The sequence below is a fragment of the Ochotona curzoniae genome, unplaced genomic scaffold (assembly GCF_017591425.1).
Source record: "Ochotona curzoniae isolate NIBS_2020 unplaced genomic scaffold, NIBS_Ocur_1.0 contig_2210, whole genome shotgun sequence".
Taxonomy (NCBI): Eukaryota; Metazoa; Chordata; class Mammalia; order Lagomorpha; family Ochotonidae; genus Ochotona; species Ochotona curzoniae.
Window position 1 is genome coordinate 33,271,868 of NW_024465369.1, and position 16,817 is coordinate 33,288,684.

General features: G+C 42.6%; 1 protein-coding gene and 1 non-coding gene across 3 annotated transcripts in view; both read left to right on the top strand.

The window, feature by feature from the left end:
• METAP1D (methionyl aminopeptidase type 1D, mitochondrial) overlaps positions 1-16,817 on the top strand; it is an 82,418-nt gene that overhangs the window by 23,916 nt on the left and 41,685 nt on the right. The window lies entirely within an intron of this gene.
• On the top strand, positions 9,592-9,697 carry LOC121150997. The gene has a single exon (XR_005883089.1). It is a non-coding gene; the product is annotated as a U6 spliceosomal RNA (small nuclear RNA).

A 16,817-nucleotide genomic window follows, 5' to 3' on the forward strand; every position in this document is an offset into this window, starting at 1 on the left:
ATTGAGTTGAGACTCCAGCTGCAAATTGCTCCTTCTCTCCCCCAACGTTGAAAAGAAGAGAGTCTGGAGGACCCTAATGTCATTGAATAATGTCACAAATAATGTGACTGAATTGAAGGAAGTGTCCTAGGGGGAAGGTGCATCTGCCATTGTTTAGAGAGAGAGACAATCGAAGATAATGCACTTTAATTGTGACCTGTAAACTAAGGTCTACTTACTAAGAATAAGAGCAGGTGACCTACTGTGCTAATCATGATAAGGCAGAGAGACTTAAAGAAAAAAACAGTGAAAAACATGTGCATGCGACGGTTTATCATAGTGTAGATGTAGCAAGATTGATCAACTTGAATTCATGGCTTTTGACATGTGAGAATGTAAGGGTTTGAGTGACAATTTGGTAATACAACAAATAATATAAATTGTATTCAAAGTTTTTATTTGAAATAAGAAGCTTACGTAAAGAGACATTTCTAGGGCCTGGCGCGGTGGCACAGTGGTTAAGGTCCTCACCTTGCACGCCCGGGATCCCATATGGGCACCGGTTCTAATCCCGGCAGCTCCGCTTCCCTTCCAGCTCCCTGCCTGTGGCCCGGGAAAGCAGTCGAGGACGGCCCAAAGCTTTGGGACCCTGCACCCACGTGGGAGACCCGAAAGAGGCTCCTGGCTTCGGACCTGCATAGCATGGGCCGTTGCGGCTCACTTGGGGAGTGAATCATTGGACGGAAGATCTTCCTCTCTGTCTCTCTTCTCTGTATATCTGCCTTTCCAATAAAAAAAAAAAAAAAAGACATTTCTGGGTAGGAACACAAAATGCAAGAGTGGCAACCCCAGCTCAAAGTTGACCTTGCCATGTGACCTTTAGGTGGTGCCAGACACTGTTTTTATTTGTTGTTTTGAAAGATTTATTTATTTTTATTTGAAAGCCAGATTTGCAGAGAGAAGAAGAAAGAGATTGATTTTCCTTATTTGGTTCACACCCCAAATGGCCACATCAGCCAGAGATTAGCTGACCCAAAGCCAGGAGCCAGGAGGTTCCTCCAAGTCTCTGGGTGACTGCAGTGGTCCAAGGACTGCTTTCCTCCACTGCTTTCCCAGACCATAAGCAGGGAGCAGATAAGCAGAGCAGGTAGGATATGAACAGGCGTCCATATGGCATACCATTGCTAGCAGGTGGAAGATAAACTGATCCCAACGCTGTGGTAAGTCATTTGGAGGATAACCCTGACAAAAATTCCTGCCCTGAAGGAGCTTGCCTTGTCCGGCAATGAATACAATCAGGAAATCACTGAATATTTTAGAAGGTGATAAATACTGTGGAGAAGATTTAACAGGAAGTAGAGGAGGGTGACATTGTTGCACAGTGACTTAAGCTGCCTGTGCTGACATTCCATATCAGAACAGCTCCCTGCTTATGTACCTGGGAAAAGAGCAGAAGATGGCTCAAGTGCTTGGGCTCCTGTCACCAACATGGGAGACCCAGTTGGAGCTGCTTGTGGCCATTTGGGACGTAAATCAGGAAGTGGAAATTCTATGTCTCTCCTCTCTCTGTCACACTGTGTTTTAAGCAAATAAATAAAATTTTTAAAGACTATGATTATTGGAAAGACAGATCAGATTTACAGAGAGAAGAGACAGAAAGATCTTTCCTCTGCCGCTCATTCCCCAGATAGGTGCAGAGGCCAGTGCGGAGCCAATCCCATGTGGATGTTGGGTCCCAAGGTCCTCTACTGCTTTCCCAGGCCACCAAGCAGAGAGCTGGATGGGAAGTAGAGTAGCCAGGACATGAATTGACACCCATATGGGATCCCAGCATGTGCAAGGCGAGGATTTAGCCATTGAGCCATCACACTGGGCCCAAATAAATTGTTTTTAAAAGATCATATCTTTTAAGAAAACAAAACAACAGTGAAGGGGGCTTTCTTTTACTGCAGTATTTACTGCTAAATTACTGCCAAGTAGTAATTCATTTAATTTGAGCAATTTAAATAAACCATGATTCCAAAGGCAGAATTTAACCTTCTCTGTATTGGAAGAGAACATGGAATTTGCAAAACACAGATCTGATTTCCTTTATAAAATTGACAATAAGTGGCTTTTCTATCAAAAGGAAAGATAATTTAGTGGCTCAGGGAATTGTTTCTAAGGAATGAAAAGTAAATTATGTTGACATAAATATTTTACCACTGTATTTAGAAAGTAGAAGTGATTACCTGTAAGATTGAATTAATTTTATTATTTACAAGCAACAACAAAAACTTATACTCCAAAATATCTTATGTTGTCATCTCTTCATTTTGATGTCTTATTTGTTTGCAGTTTCACAGTTAGGTAAAAAAGACATAGATCCTTTAATCACAAAACCTTCACTTTGCTTCTCTGGGGTGGTTTGCAGTAAGACTGTCTGTCTCAGTGGGGAAAAAGAAAAAAAGAAAAAATATTTCTGCGTCTTGACTCTCCAACAACTTAAGCCAAAGCTCTGCTGTTTCATTGTACACAGTCTTAAAAGTGAGCATCATGTCACCTACAGAGTCAGCTCAACAAGTGATGAGCATTGTTTGGTACAGCAGTGTGTTTTTTTTTTTTTAAAGATTTATTTTTATTATTTTTTTTATTGGAAAGGCAGATATACAGAGAAGAGAGACAGAGAGGAAGATCTTCCGTCCAATGATTCACTCCCCAAGTGAGCACAACGGCCGATGCTATGCTGGTCCGAAGCCAGGAGCCTCTTTCGGGTCTCCCACACGGGTGAAGGGTCCCAAGGCTTGGGGCCGTCCTCGACTGCTCTCCCGGGCCACAGGCAGGGAGCTAGATGGGAAGCGGGGCCGCCAGGATTAGAACCGGCGCCCATATGGGATCCTGGGCGTGCAAGGCGAGGACCTTAACCACTGTGCCACCACGCAGGGCCCAGCAGTGTGTTTTAAAGTAGGGGTAAGTCCTGCCGCAAGGAAAGACTTCTCTTTGCTTGTTAAGAATTGGGGCTGTGTGATAATTCTGACGACTGTCAGTTCTCGTAGGGTGCTTACATAGAAGTGCTTCTAAATGCAGAATCATTTTTAGAGCAATTAGAGGAGAGGCTAGACAGGGAAGAGGAAGTCTGGGACCTGCAGGTTGGGGTTGAGAGTTATGGACAGGGCAGTGTCGAGCATCACCCCTGTTGCTATTGCCCAGTGGACCCGCCTTCCCAAGATCTCCCCAGCTCTGGCTGCTGGTCCCGAGCCAGTCCGCAGCAATGGTGTTCTGAGGAGGAAGAGGGGCACGAGTTCTGCCTACACACCACAGTTCAGTATTGCAATGTAAGCTTGAGAATATTTCTGTGTCCTTTGTGGTCAAGATGTTGTGTCCTGTAAGGAAGAAGAAACTTCTAAAAACACACAAAGAATTGTCTGTTCTTTGCACTTTGTCGTTTGCAGTTATTGCATCCTGAAGAAAGAAATTTCCTGGCTCGAGTAGTCTCTTAATTTCATTTTTCAGTTTTGAGTTACAGGTTCCTGGCAAACTCCCTGACCACTACTGTTACCTGGTGGCGCCTATATTTCATCAAATTTAGACAGGCAGACTACCTGGATCCGGGCCCAGATGAGCTGTTGTGACTGATACACATGTCCCATGCTGCCCCCCACACGCTCCTGCTTTTTCCCTTCAAGGGAATCTAAGACTTTGGAGTCGTTGGATTCCCATGGGAACTGAAGAAAAATGTGTTCCGGCATTCCCTTTGGCCCTGTGGTTTCCTCTTGCTCAGCCCTGCTTGCCCAGGGGCTGGTGAACATCCCAGCAGTGTCTCCACTTCTCGAGGCATGGTAATTAATGGAGGGAACATTGTTTTGTTTTTAATAAAAACAAGCAGAGACATCTATCAGTACCCACTGTCAAGGCAGAATTTGTTTGACATCTTGTGATTGCTGCTTATACAAAGAAATGACAGCAGTTATTAAACAAATAAGCTATTTGTTGGTAGTTTGCAGATATCCTAGGAATATCCCTGGTAGTCTTGCTGCCTTTGCTTGCATGAGTAGGAAATAATAGAAGCATTAAATTCTGAAGTCTGTGTTGTATTAAATCTGGGGTCATATTAAAAATTCAAAGGTAGACTTTTTAGCTGTATAATATGCTAAGTGCTTTTCTTTTTATTGGAATACTTTTCAAACATTTTTTTAAGACTGCAGGGGGAGTATTACCAGTCAGTGTAATTAGTCTTAATTGAATTTTCTGTGAGAATTGTTTTTAGCCTGTTTAAATGCATTAATAATTCTTTTCCTCAGTTTTAGCTATTTCTGTGGTTTCTCTTTGATAAAAGGTTATGGGAAATTATTTGCTTGAAAACAGTCAAAACTTATAAATTTGATTTTAATTTAATTGAGAAGTTTTGTAATGAACACATGGGGCTTAAGTGGGAAAAACATTGACTGTTTAGGCACTGAAGTTTTTGTTCTCTTGTTACAATGATGTGATCTATGCAATATAATTCATCTCCCTCTGGTTTAAGTTATTCCACTAGGGAAACGTTACCATGATGTTAGATGACGTACAAACATCACATACTTTCATAGGCACTGGTGGGGTAGGGGGGATTTGCTGGAAAGCAGGGAGAGAGAAACTTCTGGAATCTTGTTAACTGTCTGGCTGTAAAGATGTATGCACTTGTGAGGATTCATTGAATGATATGCTTCAGATTTGTGCAGGTTGGGTAGGCATTTGTCTAAGCAACTAAGATGCTGGTTATACCATCAACTCCTGTATTCAGGTCTGGACTCTGGCTCCAGCTCTAGCTTCCAGTTTCAGCTTGCTACGGAGCATACTCTGGGAGGCAGCAGTGATAGTTCAAGCAGTTGTATCCCTAATATTCACGTAAGATAGCTAGATTGAGTTACCAGCTCCCTGCATCAGTCTCATAGGGAGTGAATCAGTGCATGGGAGTACTCTATTTTTTCTATCATCCATCACTCTCTCTCTGCCTATCAGAATTTTTTTTTATTTGAGGACCAGTGTTTTGGCACAGCAAGTTAAATTATTAACTGTACTTACAACACTGACATCACATGTTGGAGTACCTGATTCAGCTCCTAGGTGTTCTGCTTCTCATCTGGCATCTCATGCTAATATATCTGGAAAGTCACAAGTGATAGCTCCAGTGCTTGAATTCTGCCACCCACTTGGAAAACCCAAAACAAGCTCTTGTCTCCTGACATTAGACTGGCCCAGCCCTGACAGTTGAGACCACTGGGCAGTGAGTCAGCAGACAGAAAGAATCTGTGTCTCTTTCTGTCCCTCTGACTTTCATATAACTAAGTAAGTAAATAAGAAAATAAACTAATAAATAAATCTTTTCAAGAAGTGGATAGATGAGTATTGAGGCATTCTAGAAATGTGATAAGAGGAAATACAGTAAAATGTTAACTATAGAATTAGTAAAATGTTAACTATAGGTTGCCAATGTGTGTATTCATCATAAAATTCTCTCACTGTTTTTGTAAGTTGGAGCCTTTTCATAATAAAGTCTCAGGGAAAATAAAGGCCTTAGATTTTGCTCATTTGGAGTGGTGTGAATGTAGCCATTCAGATAAGTAGAGAAATGTGCCAGCCTCATCCATTCTCTAGTTACCTACTGAGTGACCATTACCAACCATGGGAGCCAAGAGGGTCTCCACAAAGAGCTCTGAGAAACCCAAGCCACGAAGCCCAGCCAGTGACCTCTCTGATGGGGCTGAAAATTGGCCTCCAGAATGCTTCCCATGGAAAAGGACATGGCCTCCTGGCACACGATCCTCACCAACAATGAGCAAGTGATTCCCCTGCTGTATACCTCATGCTACGGCCCTATCAAATGAAAATGGGATTTCAGTTTTCAGCCAAGTCCCAGAGATTTGACCATGAATTCCTCTACTTTTATCAGAATGCCAAGCTATCTCTTACATCCTGATAGAGGCTTCTTATAAAAGGTATCTTTGATGGGACCCTCACAGGATTTAGGGGTGTATGTATGTGTGTGGGGGGGTGTGTTTTAATCTTCAAAGGTCAAAAGGTTACATGGGTTCTGATGCAATATAATCCTACTTTGAAAAGCTAGTGAAAAAGTTTTTAAATGAGGCTGAGTTGCTCAGTTGGTGCTTGAGTAGGAAACTGGAAAGTCAGGATTTGAGAGACTCCAAGATCTCATTTTTTTCTGGATCCTGACATGAACTCTGGCTAGTATTTTTATCTCTGTCTTTTGATTTGTCCCACTTCATAAACTGAGAAATAAAACCTAAAAAACTCTTAGCTAGTAGTTCTCAAATTTTAGTGTGTGTGGGAATCACTTGTGCAAGAAACTTTAGTATGTATGAAAATTATTTAGTTAAAACCTGGTTCCACGCTAGGTTTTCTAAATCTGTAGTTCTATAGTCAAACCCAGAAATCTACATTTAAAAAATTTGACTTGGAACATCAGAGTTATAGAGAGTGGTTCACTCCCCATACAGCTGTGACAGTAAGAGCTGGGTTGGTCCGAAAATGGAGCCAGAAATTTCCTATATATTCCCAGGTGGGTTCAGGGACCTACGGATTTGAGCTGTCCTCTACCACTTTCCTAGGCCATAAACAGGGAGCTGGATTAGAAGTGGAGCAGCTGGGACACAAACTGGCACCCATATGGGATGCTGGCACCAACAGCTGCTGGAAGCCTGGGAACATCAGGTGGATATGTTCAGATCATTCAGGAAACTGGGTAGGAATGGACTCATTCTTTCTCCATTCTACAAACATAACCATTGTCAATTATGTAGGAGACACTGAAGTCAATGGTTAATACTAGAAACTTGGGCCCCGTGTGATAACCTAGTGACTATATCTTCACCTTGCACATGCTGGGATCCCATATGGGAACAGGTTTGTGTCCTGGCTGCTCCACTTCCCATACAGCTCCCTGCTTGTAGCCTGGAAAAGCATTCGAGGATGGTTCAAAGCCTTGGGTCCCTGCACCTCCTTGGCAGACCCAAAAGAAATTCCTGGCTCCTGGCTTTGGATAGCTCAGCTCCAACCATTGCAACCACCTGGGGAGTGAACCAGCAGATGGATCTTTCTCTCTGTCTCTCCTTCTCTAAATCTGCCTTTCCAATAAAATAAATAAATCTTTTTAAATTTATTTAAGACAATGCTTAGTTGTGATGTCTATTATAGTTATAAATTCACTTTAATAGCTAAGCCCATTAAAATAAATTGCATCTTGGCTTTTGATTTTTCTTGTAAACATGTCATAATTACTGTGTTGCTTTAATCATGCATTTATTGTTGAAGCAGCTTCACTGACGATTTTGTTCTAGATACAACACAGCCTATAAAAAGTGGAAAATGGAAGAATAAGAATTCAACAAGAAATGCAGTCATAATGAAACAGTAGATTTTTTTTTAAGATTTATTTTTATTATTTTTTTATTGGAAAGGCAGATATACAGAGAGGAGAGACAGAGAGGAAGATCTTCCATCCGATGATTCACTCCCCAAGTGAGCGCAATGGCTGATACTATGCCAATCCGAAGCCAGGAGACTCCTCCGGTTCTCCCACATGGGTGCAGGGTCCCAAAGCTTTGGGCCATCCTCCACTGCTTTCCCGGGCCACAGGCAGGGAGCTGGAAGGGAAGCGGGGCTGCCGGGACTAGAACCGGCGCCCATATGGGATCCCGGGCATGCAAGGCGAGGACTTAACCACTGTGCCACCGCGCCGGGCCTGAAACAGTAGATTTTTAAGCTCCACAGAGAGCTTTAAGAAGTGCAGTGTTGGGGGCCCAACACGGTGGCCTAGCAGCTAAAGTCCTTGCCTTGAAAGCGCCAGGATCCCATATGGTGGCTGGATCTAATCCCAGCAACTCCACTTCCCATCCAGCTCCCTGCTTGTGGCCTGGGAAAGCAGTTGAGGATGGCCCAAAAATTTGGGATCCTGCATCCATGTGGGAGACCTGGAGGAGGCTCCTGGCTTCGGATTGGCACAGCACGGCTGTTGCAGTCACTTGGGGAGTGAATCAACAGACGAAAGATCTTCCTCTCTGTCTCTCCTCCTCTCTGTATATCTGGTTTTGCAATAAAAATAAAATAAATCTAAAAAAAAAAGTACAGTGTCCTATGACTAGTAATTATACATATACTGTTTTTTGATTTAGAAAATATATTTAATTTTTGAAAAATGCCCCCTAAGAGCCTTTGAACAATAGGAAACCCAGCATATTGCCCACTTATAAACTGTAGCACAAGTCTGCTTCAGAGAAACTGCCTGTTTCAGTGGTCTTAATGCCCCCCATTGTCTGAGCATCTGTGGGAGCAACTGTTTTCCAAAATTGCAGGTGAATAGAAAAAAACTATAGCTTATTAAAATAACTGCCTCAAACACATGAACGCTCACATAGCTCATTTTTAAGCTTGCATTTATTATACACATATTTATTTACTTAGGGGGAAACAGTGGAAAACAAGCGAGAAGCAAAGTAGTCCAAAGCTGTGTAACACAAGCTAACTCCCATGTTACAGAGGTAGATACCCCTAAACCTTTGCCTCAAGCCCCAGCATTTGAAAGCATTTTTCCAGCTCAGTTTTCTGATATGCTTCTGGTTTTGTAGTAAAGACCTGAGCCTAATGCAGTCAGTAATTACCATCTTGCCTTTTATCTTACCTTTGAGACACTGCCGCAACATCATTAGCAGGAAATACTCTGTTTCTTTTTTTCTTTTTTCTTTTCTTTTTTAGTACTGTTTCTTAAGAATATCCTTCATTTTAATTTTGCTCTGTAGTTAAAAATGATTATATATTAAGCTCCTCCAAATGTTTAATACTGTGTGTTCCATTTGTTAAAAGATACCTTCTTTCCACAATTAAACACACACACACGTATTTTGTGTGTTAAAAACATTTTCCTATTATTGATTTTAAGAAATGGTTTTGAGGAATAAGACTGAATGACAGGTTAGGAATATTTTGTCTTAAGTGCTTATCATTTTCAGAAATTCATATTTCAGAAATACTTAATTGGAAGGAAAGTGTTAAAATATTTTTACCTCCAGAGCATCATATTTATAGAACAGATTCTTAGGGAGAAGAACAAATCCCTATACCTACAAAACTGCATCATGGAAAATAATAATGACAATTAAATTTTTTTTAGAAATTAGGCCTGGCACGATAGCATAGCAGTTAAAGTCCTCACCCTGAACGCACCGGTTTTACATATGGGTGCCAATTCTAATCCTGGCAGCCCTGCTTCCCATCCAGCTCCCTGCTTGTGGCCTGGGAAAGCAGTCGAGGACGGCCAAAAGCCTTGGGACCCTGCACCCACGTAGGAGACCCGGAAGAAGTTCCTGGCTCCTGGCTTCGGATTGGCTCAGCTCCAGCCGTTGCAGCCTCTTGGGGAATGAACCACCAGACAGAAGATCTTCCTCTCTGTCTCTCCTCCTCTCTCTCTATATATCTGACTTTCAAATAAAAAAAATCTTACACATTTTTTTAGAAAGTAAAAAATGGAACATATTTCTAATAAATAGTGTAATTTGAAGTGGAAAGGCTCTTTAGTTCAGAATTACTCTCCTACAGTTTCCTTGGAACCTAAAGTTTCCAACTATTAAAATGATTTCTGTGCTCACTTCGGCAGCACATACACTAAAATTGGAATGATACAGAGAAGATTAGCATGGCCCCTGTATAAGGATGACACGCAAATTGTGAAGCATTCCATATTAAAAAAAAAAAATGGTTTCTTTGAATGAAAAGAATAGCCCCAGAAGGCCATAGTTTGATAGGAATTGTTGTTCCTGTGTTTTGCCAAATGTGTTAGAAGGAATAAGTTGAATCTGTTTTTAGTATTTTTGTTCAAAATCCTAGAGGAGAAGAGGAGTTGGGACCTTGGTAGGAGAGACCAGAAAAACTCCCTTAACAAGGGGCTCCAGTTGACGCTGTAGACCATGGAAGACAGGTGAAGCCCGTGCTTCCTAACTAAAATGTTCACTTAAATGCAAGGGCAGCTTCTCATACTGAGTGGGCATTGGGTGCAGCTGGTTAAGCAGCCACTGGAGCACACGTCTCTTGTTGGAGCCTAGAGTCCAGCCCTGTCTCCACTTTTGAACCAGTTTCTTGCAAAGGCACACCTCAGGAGGCAGCAGGTGATGGCTCAAGCATTTGGTTCTCTGCCACGTATATAGGAGAACTGGACTGAATTCCAGATTCCTAGCTCGGGTCTGCCTGACCCAGCCCTGACTGATGTGCTCAAGTGGCAAATGCAAAGTGTGTCTGTCTCTTTCTCTCTGTTTCTCCCTCCGTTGCTCTGCCTGTCAAATAAATAAATAAATAGATAAATCCTTTTAAAACTAAAAACAAAACAGCACTTGTGCTCTATTCTTCTGAGCTGCAAAGGGGATATTGTGTAATGAGATGGAAGCCACCGTACAGGCATGCTCCTGTCTCTTTGGAGCACAATGCCTGAGTGCTTGTTTGCATGATCATTTGGCATCCTCTCCTCCTCCACTGTCTGGGGGGCGTTAGGAGGGGCGCAGAGGGAGCAGACTAGTCAAATTCTCAGATGGGTTCTTGGCAAGAACACAAGGTGGCTTTATGCAGCTCATCTCTGGTGCCTCTCCCCCTCCCCCCAACACACGTCTGAAAGAAAAGGGAGGCTTTGGACCTGATTAAAATGAGGAAGTCACCCAGTGACATAAAGAGGCGTGGTGTGCAATTTGAATCCTGAAATAAAGTCCTCCATCCTGGCTCTCGGGCCATGGGAATAGTCGGTGACTTGGTTGTGTGTGTTTTGGCCGAAGCGCCTGGGCCGTGTGGTCGGCCTGATGGTTACCTGCTGCCCCTTTTTAGAGCCTCTGCCGGCTTTGTTGTTGCTCCACTGGTCAAACATGTGTCGTGGTGCCCGGGGGTACCAGCGTGCCCTGGAGGAGCTAAGTGCTGCCAGATGTAGGGAGCAAGGCTTGATTCACATGGACGTCATTTCAATAGCTAATTTTACCTGTTTTCTTTTGGTTTTGGGTTTCCTTCTTAAAGAAAAAAATCTGCTTGGAGGCTCCCCCCTCCCCCTTTAAATTGCAGTCTCGTTACTGCTAATCTTCCAGCTCTGCCTTACCTCCAAAATTAAAGGGAGAGAAGAAAAGCATAGAGAAGATGTGTGATGTTTTGAGCCTGGGTGTTTGCGTTTCATTACTTAATGATAAAAGTCACTAAAGGGTTTGTGTCATCAGTTTTAGACCACTGTTTTTACTTCAAAATAAAATTGTTTCCCTGACTTTCTTTTTCCTATGGCAACACTTTAGATAGAAATAATCTAGATAGAAGTGTTAATGTCACCTCTGATTGCAGAAAAGGAATTTGTTATTTGAAACCCTAGGTTTTGAACTTATTCTGGAAAAGTGGTTAGAGTAGACGGGAAGAATGTGTGAGGTGAACCTCAAGATGCCAAGAGTAAAGGAAGTTCCTTTTTACAGACGTATTCCTGCTGATGAATGAACAAGGACGCAAGAATATTGCCATCTGGCAAAAGCCCGAGATAGTGGTTCTAGGCATTGATCCTGCATGCTTACTAATATCACAAATAGAATAGCAGCTGTCAGAATACGCCAGAATTCATTAAATATTCTCACCCTCCTTCACCACCCCCCAGTCTGACCTGAAGTAATAATCTGTAGGAAATATAAGGCACAGAGAAAACATGTGAAATGACACCACCAAGTTAGCGCTGGTGAATACCAGAATGTGAGAAGTGCTAAAGACAGATTTTCTTAACTAATTTTGCAAGAAAGAGGGGAAAAAGGAATTGATGTAAACGAGCACACTAGACTTGTTCATCAAATGCAGTAGACCTTATTTAGACTTTATTTTAATAAACCATTTGTTTAACTTAAACAAAGAATAAAATAGATGGGAAGATCGCCAAAGGCTGACCGTATATTTGGTGGTATTAAGGGATGACCTGACTGTTTAAGATATCATGTTATGTTGGGGCCCGGCGCAATAGCCTAGTGGCTGAAGTCCTTGCCTTGCACGCTTCGGGATCCCAAATGGGCGCTGGTTCCCATCAGCTCCCTGTTTGTGGCCTGGGAAAGCAGTGAAGAAATGGCCCAAAGCCTTGGGTCCCTGTGCCCAAGTGGGAGACCCGGAGAAGGCTCCTAACACTAGCTTCGGATCAGCGTAGCTCTGGCTGCTGTGGCCACTTGGGGAGTGAATCATCAGATGGAGGATCTTCCTCTCTTTCCTCCTCTCTATATTATCTGCCTTTCCAATAAAATTTTTTAAATTAAAATAATATATTGTGTTATGTTGTTAAAACACGTAAGAGAGCCCTCATCTCTTGGATATATACACATCAAACTATTTTCAGATAAATTGATATAATAGCTGGGATTGACTTCAGAACACTTCTATGGGAAGACAGGATGGTTACAGATAAATAAGTAACAAATTGTCAATGCTGGATGATGGGTACAGAATAGTTTGTTATACTAATCTACTTTTGTATATGTTTGAAATTTGCGTTAATGAAGTTTTTAAAAATAATACAGGCTTGCAACCCATAGTTACCTTTCCTAACCTGTTTTGAACTTGGACAGATTCCTTACCCCCTTGAGTCTGAACTCTCGCTTACTTCTGTTTCTGGTTTGTCTTTGTTTTACCTGTGAACAAGGTGTGAGGAATCTTCACAAATTTATCTCCCCCTGGTTGTTGGATCAAATTAATGTTAACCAAATTGTGTTAATGTGTAAATATTGAAGGGTACTTTATAAATTGCCTCAAATATGTCAACTTTTTCTCCTTATTTTTGGTTCCTGAAAGGATAGTTTTCTATCTAAGAAAATTAGGTCGCTAATTAGGTCAATTACATCAGCCCAATTAAAAATCTCTCCGCTTCAGGATATTTATTAGCTGGTTTTTATTAGTAGAATAAATGTAGAAGTTTACCATAATTTGTCCATTCTGTTTCTGATGGGCATTTGGGTTGGCTTTCCACTTTCTTCTGTTGCAAGCATTCTTGCATGTGTGTGTGTGTGTGTGTGTGATGGTGCACAACTATATGCATTTTTGTTGTGTATGCCTACAATTGCATGACTGACTCACAGTGACAGTTTTCCAAAGTAGTTATACCAACAGACATTCTCCAGCCACTTGGGTTTGTCTTGACCCATATCCTTACCTGTGTTTGTTATTGTTAGACGTTTAAAACTTTTCCTCTTTTGGACCCAGTGCAATAGCGTAGCGGCTCAAGTGCTCGCCTTGAAAATACTAGGATCCCATATGGGCACCGGTTCTAATCCTGGCAGCCCTGCTTCCCATCCAGCTCCCTGCTTGCAGCATGGGAAAGCAGTCGAGGACAGTCCAGGGTCTTGGGACCTTGCACCTGCATGAGAGACTTGGAAGAGGCTCCTGGCTTAGATTGGCTCAGCTCCAGCTCTTGAGGTCTTTTAGGGAGTGAACCTCCACACAGAAGATCTTTTCCTGTGTCTCTCCTCCTCTACGTGTATCTGTCTTTCCAATAAAAATGAATAAATCTCTCAAATACTTTCTTTTTTCTTGTCAAAATCATCACTGGTTCGTGGATTACACGGCGGCATCATTTTTCCCAAACGACTTTTGTGTTTCCTTTCTGTTACCCATGTGTTGGTTACTCAATGGCGTGTTTTTTCATGGTGGTGTAATTGGTTGTTGTTGTTGTGGCTGTTGTTCTAATTCATACCAGTTGTTGACCTTGTTTCATGGCTTCTCATTTATGGAAATGTATAGTGGTGGAGTACTGGGTCTACCATTTCCAAATGTGGGGGAATTATGTGACATGCATCTCTGCTTCCAAACAAAAGGTGGACTCCCAGTGAAACTGTTGGAAATGTGTAGACAATGGGATGCTGGACTGTCTGACACTGTCTGTACTAGCAATGTTGGGGCACACTTAAATAAGAGGCTGATAGAATTATGACTCCTTATGAAGGACTACACCATTGTAGCAACACGGGGAAAATCTGTCGGGGATGGGAGTTTGAGGGGGTTTCCCAAATAAAATTTTAAAAAGAATATAAAACTTTAAAAAAAAACATTATTAGTAAAACAAAATAATTAAATGTTTAAAAGTAGTTGTTTCTAAAAGAAGTTTATTTTATTTATTTGAGAAGCAGAGAGAAAAAAATGAGATAGAGAAATCTTCCATCCACTGGCTCATTCTCCAAATACCTGCAGAATTGGAGGTGGGCCAGATTGAAGGCAGGGGCTAGACCTCCATCCAGGTCTCATATGGGTGGGAAGGACCCAAATTCTTTGGCCGCCATTGACTCCCTCTCAGGATGCATATTAGCAAGAAGCTGTATTCTTGTAAAGATTTATTGTTTGTTTGAAAGAATTACAGAGGGAGAGCCCGGCACAGTAACCTAGTGATTAAAGTTCTTACCTTGCATGCGCCAGGATCCCATATGGGCTCTGGTTCGTGTCCTGGCTGCTTCACTTCCCATCCAGCTCCCTGCTGTAGCCTGGGAAAGCAGTCGAGGATGGTTCAAAGCCTTGGGACCCTGCACCTATGTGGGCGATCTGGAAGAAGCTCCAGGCTCCTGGCTTCAGATCAGCTCCAGCTCCAGCTATTGTGGCCGCTTGGGGAGTGAGTCCTTGGATGGAGGATCTTCCTCTCTGTCTCTCCTCCTCTCTGTATGTCTAACTTTCCAATACAAAATAAAATATTTAAAAAATAAAACAATTAGAGAGGGAGCAGCACAGAGGTCTTTCATCTTCTAGACTACTGCTCAGGTGGCCACAGTGCGGGGGAACAGACCAAATACTTGGGCCATCCATCAGTCATGTGGAAGATATGGATTGAGGTCTACTTCATGTCTTTAGCCTCCCCATTTGGAAAGTGAACAATACATAGAAGATTTTTTTAAATATTTATTTATTTTTATTGGAAAGGCAGATACACAGAGAGGAGGAGAGACAGAGAGAAAGATCCTCCATCCAAGGACTCACTCCCCAAGCGGCCACAAGAGCTGGAGTTGAGCTGATCTGAAGCCAGGAGCCAGAAATCTCCTTCAGGTCTCCTACTTGGGTGTAGGGTCCCAAGACTTTGGGCCATCCTTCACTGCTTTCCCAGGCCACAAGCAGGGAGCTGGATGGGAAGTGGAGCTGCTGGGATTAGATCTGGCGCCCATATGGGATCCTGGCACTTTCAAGGCGAGGACCTGTGCTATCACGCTGACCCCTAGATAGAAGATCTTTAAGATCTCTCTCTGATTTCTCCCTCCCCCTTCTCTCCCCAACTCTTCCAAATAAATTCGTCTTTTTAAAATTAATTTTTTATTTGTTTGAGAAGCACAGAAGAAAGAGCGAGAGAGAACACATTCCTGTTGGCTGATTTACTCCCCCAAATGGGTAAATGTCCCAGTTGAAGGCAGAGCCAGGAACTCAATTGAGATATTCTGTCTAAATAGCAGGAACCTAATTACTTGAGCCATTATGGCTGCATGCCAGGGTCTGCATTAGCAGGAAGCAGTGATTTTCAACCAGAACCAGGGTTTATTGAATCCAGGTACTCTGATGTGGGACTTGGTTATATTTGGAATTGTTTTTAATTTTTAAAATAATTTGTTTAATTAAAAGAGGAAGAGATAAGGAGATACAGAGAAAAAGAAATCTTCTATTTACTGGTTCACTCCCCAGGTGGCCAAGTCAAAGCCCAGTGGGAGCTCCATTCGAGTCTCCCACGTGGAGCCATCTTCCACCAGCTTCCCAGGTGCACTGGCAGGAAGCTGTGTGAGAAGCAGAGCATCTAAGAGTTGAACTGGTGCTCCGATATAGGATGTCAGCATCACAGGAGATGGCTTAAATTACTGTTCCATGATGCCAGCCCCCAGAGTCGCGGGTATTTTAAACACATGTCATAACCACTTGTCCAAATGCATGCCCTGATTTCTCCAATTTTCAGTCAGTAAAGAAGCTGTGGTAGGAAATGGTTAAATAACTTGGTGATGGTTGACAGCTAGTAAATCATGGGGCCGGAGCTAAAGCTAGACAGTCCAGCTCCACTGGCTCCATCTGTGCTACGAACACTTAATCATACTGAGACCTCCTGCACCGCGCCCACCCCCCGCCCGGCTTCCAGTGAACTCTGGACCGAGGGACATCAGTTTTCCAAGGCCACCTTGGTTTCTCCCAGAGTGGTGTCCTGGAGCTTGAGCTGCTCTCTTAGATGCTGAGGAGAAGGTGAGCAGGGTTGCCTGAACCCAAAGATAGAAACTTTCTGCCTGTCACTTCTGGAGCTTGGACGGCGCTAAGGTGCAGTGAGACTCCTGGCTGAGGGGCTTGCCTGGGAAGGGGCAAGACGTGACCCCTCCCTACTTCTCTCTGTTTCTCAGGGATGCTCAGCCTTCATCCTCTTTGTGCTTGGAACTTGAGAGAAAGAAGCAGAGAATTGGAGGGAGGAAACAAGAAGTGACCTCCTTACTTTCACTAATTGTCTGACGTGTTATAAATGGTGGCAACATTCCCAGCAGCGCTCAGAAGACTCAACAGGTAGCTCCGTTGTGTTGTGCTTATAAGCTGAATTATTCATTGTTTCCCGTTGGGTTTTTGTTTGTTTTCATTGCAAATCTCTAATATTTTTATTATCTTATGACAAAGGGCTAACCTGATAACTTACATTGTTTATGTAGAAAAACAGATTCCAAAAAGCTGATACCTCATTCTTGGATATATCTTTGAGTAGAACTAACTGTATCCATAATGTATATTACTGATGACCTAAACACTCTGCTCCAAGCAAAGTATCCCTTTTGGGGTGGTAAAGTCAAAAGCATCTCTATTAGATTTGGAATCACTTTCTATAGATACAGTGTGAT